General features: G+C 45.1%; 3 non-coding genes across 3 annotated transcripts; all 3 read right to left on the reverse strand.

Moving 5' to 3' along the window:
* Window positions 1-5,068: 5,068 nt before the first annotated feature.
* TRNAA-AGC (transfer RNA alanine (anticodon AGC)) lies at window positions 5,069-5,141 on the reverse strand. The gene has a single exon. It is a non-coding gene; the product is annotated as a tRNA-Ala (tRNA).
* A 7,163-nt stretch (window positions 5,142-12,304) lies between these two features.
* Window positions 12,305-12,377, reverse strand: TRNAA-AGC (transfer RNA alanine (anticodon AGC)). Its single transcript has one exon. It is a non-coding gene; the product is annotated as a tRNA-Ala (tRNA).
* Window positions 12,378-13,685: 1,308 nt separating this feature from the next.
* TRNAA-AGC (transfer RNA alanine (anticodon AGC)) lies at window positions 13,686-13,758 on the reverse strand. Its single transcript has one exon. It is a non-coding gene; the product is annotated as a tRNA-Ala (tRNA).
* Between the last annotated feature and the right edge of the window lie 835 nt (window positions 13,759-14,593).

Below are 14,593 nucleotides of genomic sequence, written 5' to 3' on the forward strand. Positions count from 1 at the left end.
GTGGTGTGCATGAAGTGCCAGGTATTGGTTGAACAGCCAGGGAGAGAGGTTAGACCACTGTGGAACACCACAGGTAGAGATAGAGGAGAGGAAAGACCCAAGTTGAACCTGGGAGCTTTGATCACAGAGGAAAGAGGTAAAGCAACCTTGACCTCCTAGCAATAGGGAACCCAACCTTTGGTATAAGTCTGTACTACACAGGTTGGTAGTGTGGCTGAGCAGCCAGGCTTATCTGAAGAGGGATCAATGTGAGCAGTAGGCTTGTAACAGTTTCACAGTGACAGTTATTCACATTAACACTTATACTCAAGGTTTCTTGATTGAACAATTATTAATTTATTTAAAAGTCAGTTATAAAAGCCTTCTTCAGAAGGGATCAAAACATGTAACACTGAAAGTACACTTCAAAACACACTCTTCAAAACACACTCTTTCTCTAAATCAGGTGATACCCATTGGGGCTGTGTCACAGACACTTCCTATACCTTCAGGTAACTTAAATAGCTAGGACTGGACATTGATTTATCACTGGTACATTTAGAGCAATACTGAGTTTAGTGTAAAGGATTCGATATGGGAATAAAACATAGGTTAACAAATAATTCATAAACTGGTAAGTACTCCAATGCAAAGTAAATTAACCCTTCCGTGGGGGGAAAGGCAAAAACACAAAGTCAGAGGTAGAAGAGTTTTTCAGGGAGCCAGGACAGTCAATGCTAATTGAACAAACTATAGGGGAGCTGAAGATCTTCTTTGCAAGTGAGTAAAAGTCTTGCACAATGTTTTTAGAAAGGTTTGTAGAAATAAGATTCACTTGAAGGGCCACAAGCTGAGAGGCTTGTGAGGGGCAAAGCTGCAAGCAACTCTGCAATGGCAACCAAGACACGTCTCAGCTAAGAACAAGTAAGGCTACACAAGAGGTATGTCCTCTTAGGTTTACAGTACCCTTGGTTAGAAGCAATGGTTCCAGCTGGCTTCTGTTCCTGTGTGGCTCTGCAGATCCTGCTGTTCCTGGTCCTCCGTTGTGTGGACAAGAGGGAGGACATCTGGGAAGGTTGGCGGCAGCAATGGGCAAACTTCAATTCAGCAGCACTTTGCGGTTTCAGCTCCTCACGTCTATAGCAAATAGCAGCACTGTGGTTCTCGATACTACTTCAGACTTTCCTTGCATCTGTGGTCCAGCACTCTGTTGAGGCGGCTCAGGCTTGGTCAGTCCCGCTTCAGCGAAGTCCGGAGGATCTACCTGGCACTCGGGTCTCACTTAAGAGATCCACTCTGTTTGGTGTTCCTCTCCCTTGCACTTCGGTCTCAGCAGCAGTGGAAGTACAGCCAGCTTTGAGAGGATGTCCAAACAAGTTTACTTTGGGGTTGATTGGCCCCACCAACACAAGGGGAGAAGTCGTCCTTGCAGGGCTTCTCTAGTCGAAAATAATTCGGAGCTTCAGCACAGCAGCAGTGCTTCACTGGACAAACCAACGGTCCAGGAGTTGCAGCAGGCGTCTCTTCCAATTTCTTCTTCGGATTCCTTCGTCCAGCGGTCGACTCTGCTTTCCAAGCCAAAAAGCCACACCTTTTATGCAGGTTTCTCCCATTAATTTCAGCCTAGCTGTCAATCACACACAGCAGGTTCTCTGTCCTCCAATGACAGCCAGCCGGCCAATCACCTTTGGGTGCATTCCTGTAACCAAGGGAATTAAGCACAGGGAGTTTCGGGCACCTCTCTCACTCCTGGCACTCCCAGACATAGACTTCACTCGTGAATCCCGCCAAAGACAAAACAAACAAATGGGATCAAATCTGGTTTGGCGCGCAGAGTAATTCTCAAGAAGGACCTTTCCACCAAGAAATGGCAAAAAAAGAGACAGGGCCATTATGACAAAATGGGCACCCATAGGTGCCTTACTGCAACTGCAAACACAGCCTGCAGTAAAAACACACAATGGTAGTAAAAAGTAAACCACTGCCACCAGCCATTAATTGTAGAATGGGTAACATAAAAATGCTACATGAGAAACTAGACAAAGGGGATACTAAGTAACCCCTCCAGCACCCTATGGTAAGGTAGTGTGTGCTGGGTCTAGAAAGTTACAAAATGTAAGTAGTCAATTTCACTTCACTGCTCTTGGAAACTGAAGGTGCTGTGTGACACAATGCAAAGAAGCAGCCTATGGCGTTTGTCAGACTCCAAAGTCAAAAGAAACACAGAATCCACATAGAATTAAAAGTACAAAGTCCCAAGGTTCAGCAAAAGAGCTGGAGGTCTCTAAGGTGGGAGGAATTTAGCACTAAACTTAACATTCTCCCTAACAGTGAGTTAGGAGACACAGACTAAAGCATGTATCTGTGGACATAGACAGAGGACGTTACAATTACGTTTTACAAGAAATGCATCTAGCATGAGGGCTGGGTGCCTCCGTTTATGCAAACGTTTAGGTAATTTCGTTGAATATCCATTTGCTTTGAGGGAAGAGTTGCTGTCTGACACTATATTGATGTCAGACAGGGACTAGGATTCTGGCCAATAGGGTTCTAGTTTATGGTGTTTTCCAATAGTTCTGCAATGAAAGGGAGTACGTTTCTCTTTGTTGGATGTATGAACATCTTTGCAGGTACAGTTGCTCGCCTGTGGGTGTTACAAATTCTCTTCACTACACACCAACGTACTAACCAATGTGAACTAGTGCCACATATAGAGACTGGTCAAGATTACCCTGCGTCACTTAAAACAGGATTATGAATGTTAGCATGTGCCACACTTATATGGCATTCTTAACTTTAGCTTCCGTCGCATCTAGATAGAAATGTGAATGTTAGCATGTGCCACACTTAGATGGAATTCTTAACTTTGGCTTCCGTCGCATCTAGATAGAAATGTGAATGTTAGCATGCGCCACACTTAGATGGAATTCTTAACTTTAGCTTCCATCGCATCTAGATAGAAATATAAATATTAGCATGTGCCACACTAAGATGGAATTCTTAACTTTAGCTTCCGTCCCATCTAGACAGGATTATGATTGTTTGTTAGCATGTGCCACACTAAGATGGAATTCTTAACTTTAGCTTCCGTCCCATCTAGACAGGATTATGATTGTTTGTTAGCATGTGCCACACTTAGATGGAATTCTTAACTTTGGCTTCCGTCGCATCTAGATAGAAATGTGAATGTTACCATGCGCCACACTTAGATGGAATTCTTAACTTTAGCTTCCATCGCATCTAGATAGAAATGTGAATGTTAGCATGTGCCACACTTAGATGGAATTCTTAACTTTGGCTTCCGTCGCATCTAGATAGAAATGTGAATGTTACCATGCGCCACACTTAGATGGAATTCTTAACTTTAGCTTCCATCGCATCTAGATAGAAATATAAATATTAGCATGTGCCACACTAAGATGGAATTCTTAACTTTAGCTTCCGTCCCATCTAGACAGGATTATGATTGTTTGTTAGCATGTGCCACACTTAGATGGAATTCTTAACTTTAGCTTCCGTCCCATCTAGACAGGATTATGATTGTTTGTTAGCATGTGCCACACTAAGATGGAATTCTTAACTTTAGCTTCCGTCCCATCTAGACAGGATTATGATTGTTAGCATGTGCCACACTTAGATGGAATTCTTAACTTTAGCTTCCGTCCCATCTAGACAGGATTATGATTGTTAGCATGTGCCACACTTAGATGGAATTCTTAACTTTAACTTCCGTCCCATCTAGACAGGATTATGATTGTTTGTTAGCATGTGCCATACTTAGATGGAATTCTTAACTTTAGCTTCCGTCCCATCTAGACAGGATTATGATTGTTTGTTAGCATGTGCCACACTTAGATGGAATTCTTAACTTTAGCTTCCGTCCCATCTAGACAGGATTATGATTGTTTGTTAGCATGTGCCACACTTAGATGGAATTCTTAACTTTAGCTTCCGTCCCATCTAGACAGGATTATGAATGTACGCATGTGCTGGAATTCTTAACTTTAGCTTCTGTCGCATCTAGATAGAAATGTGAATGTTAGCATGCGCAAAACTTAAATGAAACTGTGAATGATGACAAGTGCCACACTTGGATAGAATCGTTATCGCTGGCCTGCCTCACATCTAGATAGGATATTGAAGATTAGCAAGGGCCACACTTGGATGGAATAGTGAATGATAGCAAGCATCACACCTAGACACAATTGCAAGCACAGCAATGCCAATTAACCAATCCACTAACAATCTCACCCATCTGCATCCACCTCTCAAACGCTAACCAAACACAACCACAAACCTAAAACACAGCAATCCGCACAAACTTCACTACACTGCAACAACAAAACCAGCCACACAGACTTGCACAACAGCACACGACTACTGACTGTAAAACACCCCACACTCAGCCAACAGACTCACTGTGCTGAGGCTGCCAACAGCACATCACTGCTCTCTTGCACTTTTCCAGTTTACCCCCCCCCCCCTCCTCCCTTTTTCAGAGCCTGAGCCCAGGGGACCACTCTGGTGGTGATAGTGCACGTACAAATGTCCTTTAACATTCAGAGCCTTAAGTTGTGGAAGAACATTTGGACTTTTTCAGCAAGGATTTTGTGCCGTGATGAATGCAATAGGACAGGGAATTGGCTCAGTTGTTAGAGCGCTCAGCTTAGAGGTAGGGGGTCGATGCCCGCATTCTCCAAAACTTCCTTTTATTCTTAAAAAAAAAAAAAAAATTCTGTACAATATCGTGAGAAATTGTTTACCCCCCTTTTTAAAAAAATATTTCTATATTCTTATATATTGGCACCACTCGGAGGCGTGAACACGTGTCATGCTAACAGTTTTCGAAGAAACTCACTTTCGCCATATATGTTTGCTGTTTATACCATGCGTTTGTTCATAGTTCAATGCACGCACAGTGCGCGTACACCAATACTTTATGCCTGTAATGTGAAATATAGGTATAATGAAGGGTTATGCCAATAAATTACTATTCTACTGCAATTTGCATGCCTCAGGGCTTTCAAAAAATGATCCCATAGGCTATTGCAATTCTTACTTGTTTAAAAAATATATATGAAAAAATAGTTGGAGAATGCGGGCATCGATCCCGCTACCTCTCGCATGCTAAGCGAGCGCTCTACCATCTGAGCTAATTCCCCTTCCTTCCTCACGCAACGCCTAGTTGCCCCTACTGGTTTCTCAGTGTATCACTTTGTGAATTTACAGATGAAAGTTGACTGCACTGAGGTCTTCATCGGAGCACATGTAGCCCTTTTCTAAGTATCTCCTTCCACAGGCAGGAAGTGCCTGTGCACGTCACAGGCAATGCTGCAGCCAGTCCTCTGCTAGTTGCACTGCACTGCCACGACTATAAATCCCATGTGTTCTATTTTGGAAGCACTGCCGAAGCGGACCGACAATCGGGGCAAATAAAACCTAACGTGGAAGAAAGACTTCAAGCGGAAAAAGTTGCTCCATATCTATAGGGAGTGTGAGACAATGTTTAAGGCGATCCTTGAAATATATTGATATCAATGCCTTCTAATGATTCGTATGCTGTTTTCTCTTTTCCCAAATGATAAACGCACCGTGTTTATCCTTATTCTGGTCAAATGCGTTCTCCGTAGCCGTTCACAACAGAATTGCTATGGAAAGTAAAAAAAGGATAAAAGAAGAAAAAGTACACATTGTATCGGGCACTCCCACAATGGTACAAACCTGCACATTGGACCTAGGCACATTGGTGGCGGCAGAGGGCACAATCCCGGACAAAAAAAAGTTTTTTGGGGTTGCAGGGGTGTCCCCCGCATGTTCCATGTAATAATGTCTCTGCAAAAAACAGCAATTTTCCAGGGACTTATTTGCATGGCAGCATTTTTGCGGGGACATTATCACATGGAACCGATAACAGTGCCTGTGGCAACTGCCTATACCCAAGTCAAGCCTGTTGGCTTTTCCATTGCTTGTTTTAACACTTCAGTGCAAGGAACAGATATAAATCAAGTGGTTAAGACATTTTTATTACACCAGTATTGCATTTACAGCTGAAGTTAAACCATTAACTGTCAGCAGACCGCTTACAAATAGCACTGACAGGCCACAGTTTGATGTTAATGCTGGAAAGAGCAAAGAGATCCCAGAAGGATGTGTTTTGGGTGGGGAGGGGCAAGTAATGGGTGGAAATGGCCCCAGTGATTAGCATGGCCATGGGTAGAAAATGGTTGGGTAGATAACTAATGAACATCCAGAAGCTGTGTCCTTCCTGTCATGTCATCATCCTCCAGGCTTTAACAAAATTGAATAGTTTTTAGGTGGCGCATATTGAAAAAGGACAGGAAGAAAAGGGGGAAGGCAGTAAATAATTGAGTGGATGCAAAAAGAGAGGGTAATGGTAACTTGACTACTCTCCTGCACATGCCACTGTGCATTCAGACGAAGTACACACATATCCCGGGGTACAGGTTTCTCTCCAAGTCCACAATCCCCCACCACAGCAGATGTTCCAGTCTAGCAGTCGTTGGTAAAAGGGAATTGTCTTTGTTTAATGTCCTCGGTCTGTGTCCTCAGCAATTTCATTGCTCAACATTCCCTTGTTTTTATTTCCCAGTATGCTCCCATGGCCCCAGGCGTGGCCATTTCTTTGTCCTATAGTGTGTGCCTATGGGGCGGCATATCTATACAAAACCCGAAGGCATCCAAAGCAATGCCGGGACTGGTGATCTCAAACACTCCATCGGAGTACGTACCTTACTTGAGGGGCCCTTTGCCCTATTAACACCATAAATAGTCTGCAATTAACACATCACGGTTTGGTAAAACTATCCAAAGGGCAGCTCAAGAGACCAATGTGTTTCTACCCCAACACCTCAGTGGTCATTTCTGTTGGTATGTTAAGTCTGTCCACTCACTGACCATTTGTGTCCAAATCTCACCAGGGTCTATGCTATCCCTGAGGCCGAAACACTTCACCTCTTTAAGGACTTTGCTCATTAATCAATGAGCCATACAAACATTGCATATCAGCACAATAGTGGCATGAAAGGGGCCTCCCTCTACAATACTTAAATGATTTACTTTTTACAAGAATATAGGTGAGGAATTCGACCAAACGCATGATGAGTGTGGGCTCCCCTGGACTTTTTTTGACATTTTTAATTAAATGGATGATGGCACACTGACCTCAGGAAAATGTGTTGGGCTAATCCACAAACATTTCCGTATGCTCACATCACAACAAACTCATAGAGCTGTGTATTCTGGGTTGGACACTGCCTACAGGCACAGTCTGCCATGTCATATTTAGTTGCAATGTGACAGCAGAGGAGGGCGCAATATCATCGTAAGGCAGGGGGAGGCTAAACTTCCCCCAGCCATGGTCAACCTGCTTAACTGACAAAGGCTCCCTGCTCTTTTGTTAGGCCCTGCAGCTTACGGCAGCAATTTACATACCCACAGGGGGGTACATCAAACAGGCCACATGGGGCCTGGATGCAGAGAATAACAAAGGAGACAGGAAACTCAACAACCTTTCACATGTAAATGGGTCACCCTGAAGCCAGCTCCCTCCTCTCAGTATCGATGTCAGTGAACGGTCGTGTCTGGTTCTTTTATTGCAGTAGGCCACCCCCGATATGGGGACCCCATTCATAAGGTATGAGAATGTAGTTTGTTGCAAGAGCCAGAGAATCTGGTCTCTCAGCATCTTCAATAGCGAAATGCCGCTTTAACAGGAACCACACAGGGAGGACATTTAAATAAAGAGACAGCAGACAGGCAAATGGGTGGGACTTAGTATCACAAGGGAGTGAGCCCAGATCTCTTTCTGTTGAGAGGAGGTTTTCGCCATATTTGTTCAGGAACACCCCTTGTTCCTGTTTTCACCCCTTTACCTTTTCCTGTTGCAAATCACTATGCTGATGACTTCACGCATACTGAAAATTGTTAGTAGGGACCCCAGGGTTGGCTCGCTAAGTTACGCTTAACCTACACCAATCACTGTGGCCCACTTAGCTTTAAAAGAGGATCAGAGACCCTCTTTAGCAGATCTGAAGACTACATAAGAAGTAGCAAGAAAAACTCATCCTTGGATCCTGGCTGAAGGTACAGGCTGCCTTACATCTTCCGCCAGTGAAGGAATGCCAGGAATTTCCAAAGAGGGAAACAATATCCCTCCTCTTAACTTCTCCTATGGAACAGGGGAAGAAAAGAACTCGGAGGACTCTCCAGCCGCTCCAGAACTGGTACCCAGCCAACACACATCATGCCCTGCTAGGCCTTTCAGCAAGATCCATGGACAAGAAGTGCCAGATGTGAACAAAAGGACAAGGTAGCACACTCCTTAGCTGTGGGTCATCCACCTTAAAGGACGACACAAGTCCATTGAATAAGCTGGGAGAAGTGCAACGACAAGCATCAATCGCCACCCGCCTTGAAGGATATTTTTTCGAACCACTCAAGTTCCTTGATTCACAACCAACTTCAACAGTGACCATTGTCAAGTCGCAGTTGCTGAAAGAAACCTGAGACGTCTCGACAAGGACTTCAGAACTGCTGATCAGCACAGAGACAATGATTCCTGAACCGGAGTTCCTGTGTAGGACAGCCTGCATACGTTCATCAAGCTTTGCTGACTGAACCGTCCTGCCGCCTGATACCGGCAGCTGACTCCCATCTCAAACTCTGTCACAGAAGCCTGTGAAGTGTCCTGAAGCCGCTTCGACCCTGTGGAGCAACAAGAACAGCTACAGCAAAAGGTACATTCTGGTTCTATCCCCCCTGGTCCTGCCCATAAGGCCCCTTGAGACATTTTAAGATCCTTTTCTCCCCTTCTGCTGAAGCCAAGAAACCTTAATAAACTATTGCGGTTATTAACCATACCGACTACCCTCCTGTCAGTATCCAGAGTATATCCCTTTTCCTTCTTTGAAACTGTCTGTCCTCTGCATTCCTTTACAGTGTGGGTTGTATTTAGTAGTGTTATTTTACTGTCTGTTGTGCTAATAATAAAGCAGATATTTGTAATCAACTTTGACTGGACACTCCCTTTATCATTGGGTAATAATTGTATTTTTGCTGTGTTGCAACTAACCAATGATCCACAATGTTTAGAGGAGATAAGCCTGCTGTTCCATCCACGTTACCAAAATTAAACAAGGCGGTTTATAATTTTAATTGTATACTTGCTTATTCCAATCTGTTCGGATCCATTCTGGTGTATCTATCAGAGGTGTGGGCTGATTGATGGTTTAGAAACTGATATTCACCCCATGACCACTGGTACCCGGGAATTCGATTCATCATATTGGCAGCAGACGTGTCAACCTTGTTGCACTACATAGGTGATAAAATGATATACTATTGACGGAATAGTGTGATGCGACGGGATGAGTACCCGAGATAGGAAATCTGCTCCATTTGCATGTTTTGTTGGCTTGTGCAGTATGTCAAAATGATAGCCCTGTAGATGCAAGCCCCACCTGGCAATGTGTGGATGCATGCAAGTCATTGCTTTGCCATAGATGGTAGTCAGAGCTTGATGGTCAGGGTTGACCACAAATTGTTTTTCAAACAGGAACAGATGATAATGTTTGTACCCCCATGCAATGGATAGACTTTTCTGCTTGTGCATAGGCCTGTTCTGTCTGCGTGCGGCTTCACCTGGCATATGAAGCAATGCATCTGTGAGAGGCGGAATCACCTGAGTGTTGTGCCCGAATCACTCCTAGGCCTACTGGACTCGCATCGACTGTGACCATCGTGTGACTGTTGGGATTGAGGGACAACATGCAGACAGATGATACTATGGGATGGCATATTTTCTCAAACACTGACATTTTCGTGACCACATGAATTCATGATTTTTCTTGACTAGATGTTGTAGGGGTGTGCTGATGGATGCAAAATCTTGATTGTAGTGCGTGCACTAGCTGGCCAGGCCCAGGAAGGAGCGTAGTTGTGTGACACAGGATGGATGTGGTGTAGACGTTAAAGCCTTTTTTTTGACTGGGTCTTGTGTAATGCTTTTAGCTAACAAACAATTTCACAGAGTGTTTACTGAATTCACATTTTTTTGCGCTTCCGGGTGAGGTGTGCTTCTTCCAGGGCCATGCACACTGTGGAGCGTTATCATGAGATTTTTGGGACGTGCCAAATACCAGGATATTCTCACTGTTGTGTATGCAGTTTGAGATATGTCAGATTACTTTCTGTATTTCTTCTTGAAAAATCTCAACTGCTGAGGATATTCGAAACTAAGATGCCTGGAGCAGTGAAATAGTCATAGGCGTATTGGGAAGGTTATGACGTATCTGGATTCCGGGCTAAGTTCAAGTTGAAGATATCCCTTGTTTAAATCGAGTCTAGACAATATTGTGGCTCAATTTTCAAGGTGTATCATTTCCGCTGCATTGTGGGATGGTGTCTTTCTTTTTATAATTTAGTTTGGTGCTCTTATATCTACACAAAGTTGACTGCGTTAATCTGAATCTTTTGTTGGCACAGGGATGATGGGGAGGTCCATGGTCTGGGACGATGCTAATAACGAGCTTAGTTTGCCTTCGATTTGACATTGTGTGTTGATCGAGATACCCTGTTGTGCTGTCGGTTTGATGGATTGAATCATGTGTTGATTGACATGACAGTTTAAATTTGTTTTAACTTCCCCATGTTTTAAAATAACATCACGTCTTTTTTCGTGCATTGTCTATCTGATGGCTTGCCATCGACTGGTATACACCGTGCAGCAGCACCATCTGTAGTGCATTCATGCCAACCCTCCTGATTTATGGCGGAGACTGTTTTTTTCTATCCAAAATATTGCTCTTTTTTTTTACTGTCTTCCTCCTAAAATAATTCTACCCCAATGCAATCCAATCAGAATATTCAGTTCTCCCGATTTTATTGACAAAATCTCCCTCCCACGTGCTCCATGTGTGGCAGTGCTGTTTTAAAACTTAGAATGCAACCACAGCTAGCATCTATCTGGATGATGTGTTGTGTTGGTGTGCAGTAGCAATGTTGGACTGTGCTCAATTGCTGTGGCATTTCACCTGCGGAATGATGCATCCAATTTACTCAATGAGAGCGGCCTGGTCTTGAGAGCATGTATTTTTCTGCTTGCTCTGTGTGCATAGCGGGGCTAACCCCTACTCCTTGGCCCCTTACATCATATCAGTAACATGCATAAAATTTCCTGCTTGCCCCAATGATAGAGTCGGAGATATTCAGAAAGTTGGAAACATATATAACATTTTATTGGAAAAAACATATGGTCGCATAATTTGGAATCATCTTATGGGGGCGCCCCCCCCACCCCCACCCCTGCTCAGGTCTTATGACTGCCTGGCACCAACCATGGTCCTTAGCCGGGTGGCTCTGCCAATCCCGCCTTACAAAGTCCCATGTCCAAAAGACTGTGAGCCATCTCACACCATTCCGTTCTTGCGAGAACGGCCTGCCCTGGATTCCACTGCTGCCAGGGCTAGATGAGAGGTCTTGCGCTCTCCACCCCTGGCTATTTAAGCCCCCGAAGGTGCAGGCCGTTTCCGGCTGGACCCTCTGGGGGCACCCTGACTGCCTCCTCCCTAGAGGAGGCGAGTCCACGCAGGGGGCAGCCAGAGGGGCGGCCCGCTATGTGAGCTGCGTCTCTAGCGCCCCCTGCGTGGGCTGGCGCATCTGCCTATCTTTTAAGTGAGGGAGGCCATCTTTGAGACGTTGGAGGATTTCGCTTTGGATCTTGTCTTGGGAACTCTACGTGTTGAGTTTCTTCTCCCTTGATGGTGTCATGTTTGTTTGAGGTGCTCAGCACCGATCTAAAATTATCCTCTCTCCAACAGGCGTGCAGGATTGCCCGAATGCCGGGCAAAGTCTTTCACTAGGGAAGTCATACCCATGTCAGGCTGTTCTTTTAGCACTTGTTTCCTGTGTTTCATCAGCAGTAGAGATTTGATGTAAAGGCAGGGGGGGGTTACTTAAAATAGTTGAGCGCCCTCTAATGCAAGAGAGGTCACGTGAGGTGCGCAACCTACCTACATTTCGACAGGGTGATGGGTGGTGGCAGGGCAGAGGGGTGGGGGCTGACTCTTCAAATGTTGGGAGAGGTGCTAACTTCAGAGATGGTGGCGGAGGGGCAAAAGATCTGTTACTATTCTGGTGCATAAGCAATGTTAAAATCTGTACTTAAAATCTGACTTTTTGGGATAGTAGAAAATGGACGGAAGACTTTTGGGATGATAGTAAGCACCCTGAAGCAAGCAGCGCATGCCTCATTTGGGAGAATTTGAGTTTTGAATAAAATAGTCAAATGGAAGAAAAAGTGTCTTGCTGGAGAATGCGGGCATCGATCCCGCTACCTCTCGCATGCTAAGCGAGCGCTCTCCCATCTGAGCTAATTCCCCTCCTCCACGAAGGCTCTCGATACACTGCTTCAGAGCTGAAGCACAGTCTCCGGCTCACACTTGCTTGCTGTCCAGGGACCTGTAGTGCATAAAGCCCTTTCTCTTCATCTGCCGCAGGGGAAATCACAATCTCACCCCTTTGCCCAAAACAAAATACCTTCAGTGGAGCTACAAGTAAAGCTGCAGATGGCCATCCATTGCAATGAGGATTGGCCAACCAGGTATTAATAGCAGAGTGACTCCACTCCCACGCCCTTTCACGCTGGACCTGCGCTTGTGATCAAGAGGCTGCACACCAGTGCCATAGACCCGAGAGCCCAATTGAAAAGGTGCTTGCTTCTCACTTCATTTCTCTCGCTATTTCTTGCTGTTTTAGGCCGCTGACACGCCGCCTGCAGCCAAAGGACCAGCGCTGGAGTGCCCTTTGTCATTTTTACCAGCTGGCCATATTTTACAATCGAGCGTCAGAATACCAAACAGGTAAGAGTTAGGTCTGGGAATTGAGTCCACTTTCCATCGTGTGTCCCATAAAGCGGAAGTGTCCAGCCGAGTGCAAGCAGGTGCCTTTTGCCCGCGTGTGCTGGGACACTGCAGCTTTGGACGTGAGCCAACTTGCCCTTTTCAGTGGGCCAGTACCCGTGACTCCAGTGAGAGAAGAGGAAAAGAAAGAACTTTCCCCTTCTCTGTCGAGCCAGGGATTGTGGGTTCGAGTCCCATCTGGGGTGGTTCGTGGCATTTTGTTCACACTTCTGCTAAAGCATGCAAAAGGTTTTTGCGGTAGTAGGGGGAGGGCGCAGGCTAGTACTTTGCTGGGCGCTGTGAAGTCCAGAACGTGCTCTGCTGGTAGCAGACTTTAAATGCCGGGAGACTGCAGAGTGTAGCAACCCCTCATGTCAGCGAAGAGACACAGATGAGTGGTAAGAAAGACAGGGAAAATATGCTTTCTGGAATCTGAGCTCCTGCAGACAGGGCTCACTCTTCTGCCAGCTCCGACCTGCTCCGATGAAAACGAAATAAAAGAGCAAAGGCTGCGCACTTTGAACCAATTATTCGAAGCATCGTATTGAAATGAAATAAAAGGTTAACAGCCCTGGGTGGCATCAAAGTGGAATTTCCTGAATATGTCACCAATGCCATGCAATGCGCCTGTTGCCGGCCCTCGCGCGGATGACTCTTTGGGATAGCAGAAAGTGGACGGAAGACTTTTAGGATGATAGTAAAAAAAACCCAGAAGCGAGCACATGCCTTTATTTGCGACGATTGGTGAGTTTTGAATAAAATAGTGAAAATGAAGAAAAAGCGTCTTGCTGGAGAATGCGGGCATCGATCCCGCTACCTCTCGCATGCTAAGCGAGCGCTCTACCATCTGAGCTAATTCCCCTTCCTGTTAAGAGGCACCTAGTTTCTCTTCCTGGTTGTCGAATAGCACATTACTCTGTGAACTCACAGATGACAGTTGACTGCACTGAGGTCTTCATAGGAGCACATGTAGCCCTTTTCTAAGTATCCCCTTCCACAGACAGGAAGTGCCTGTGCACGTCACACAAGGCAATGCTGCAGCCAGTCCTCTGCTAGTTGCACTGCACTGCCACGACTATAAATCCCATGTGTTCTATTTTGGAAGCACTGCCGAAGCGGACCGACAATCGGGGCAAATAAAACCTAACGTGGAAGAAAGACTTCAAGCGGAAAAAGTTGCTCCATATCTATAAGGAGTGTGAGACAATGTTTAAGGCGATCCTTGAAATATATTGATATCAATGCCTTCTAATGATTCGTATGCTGTTTTCTCTTTTCCCAAATGATAAACGCACCGTGTTTATCCTTATTATGGTCAAATGCGTTCTCCGTAGCCGTTCACACCAGAATTGCTAAGGAAAGTAAAAAAGGATAAAAGAAGAAAAAGTACACATTGTATCGGGCACTGCCACAATGGTACAAACCTGCACATTGGACCTAGGCACATTGGTGGCGGCAGAGGGCACAATCCCGGACAAAAAAACGTTTTTTGGGGTTGCAGGGGTGTCCCCCGCATGTTCCATGTAATAATGTCTCTGCAAAAAACAGCAATTTTCCAGGGACTTATTTGCATGGCAGCATTTTTGCGGGGACATTATCACATGGAACCGATAACAGTGCCTGTGGCAACTGCCTATACCCAAGTCAAGCCTGTTGGCTTTTCCATTGCTTGTTTTAACACTTCAGTGCAAGGAACA

The sequence above is a fragment of the Ambystoma mexicanum genome, chromosome 5q (assembly GCF_040938575.1).
Source record: "Ambystoma mexicanum isolate Mex_15411 chromosome 5q, UKY_AmexF1_1, whole genome shotgun sequence".
Taxonomy (NCBI): Eukaryota; Metazoa; Chordata; class Amphibia; order Caudata; family Ambystomatidae; genus Ambystoma; species Ambystoma mexicanum.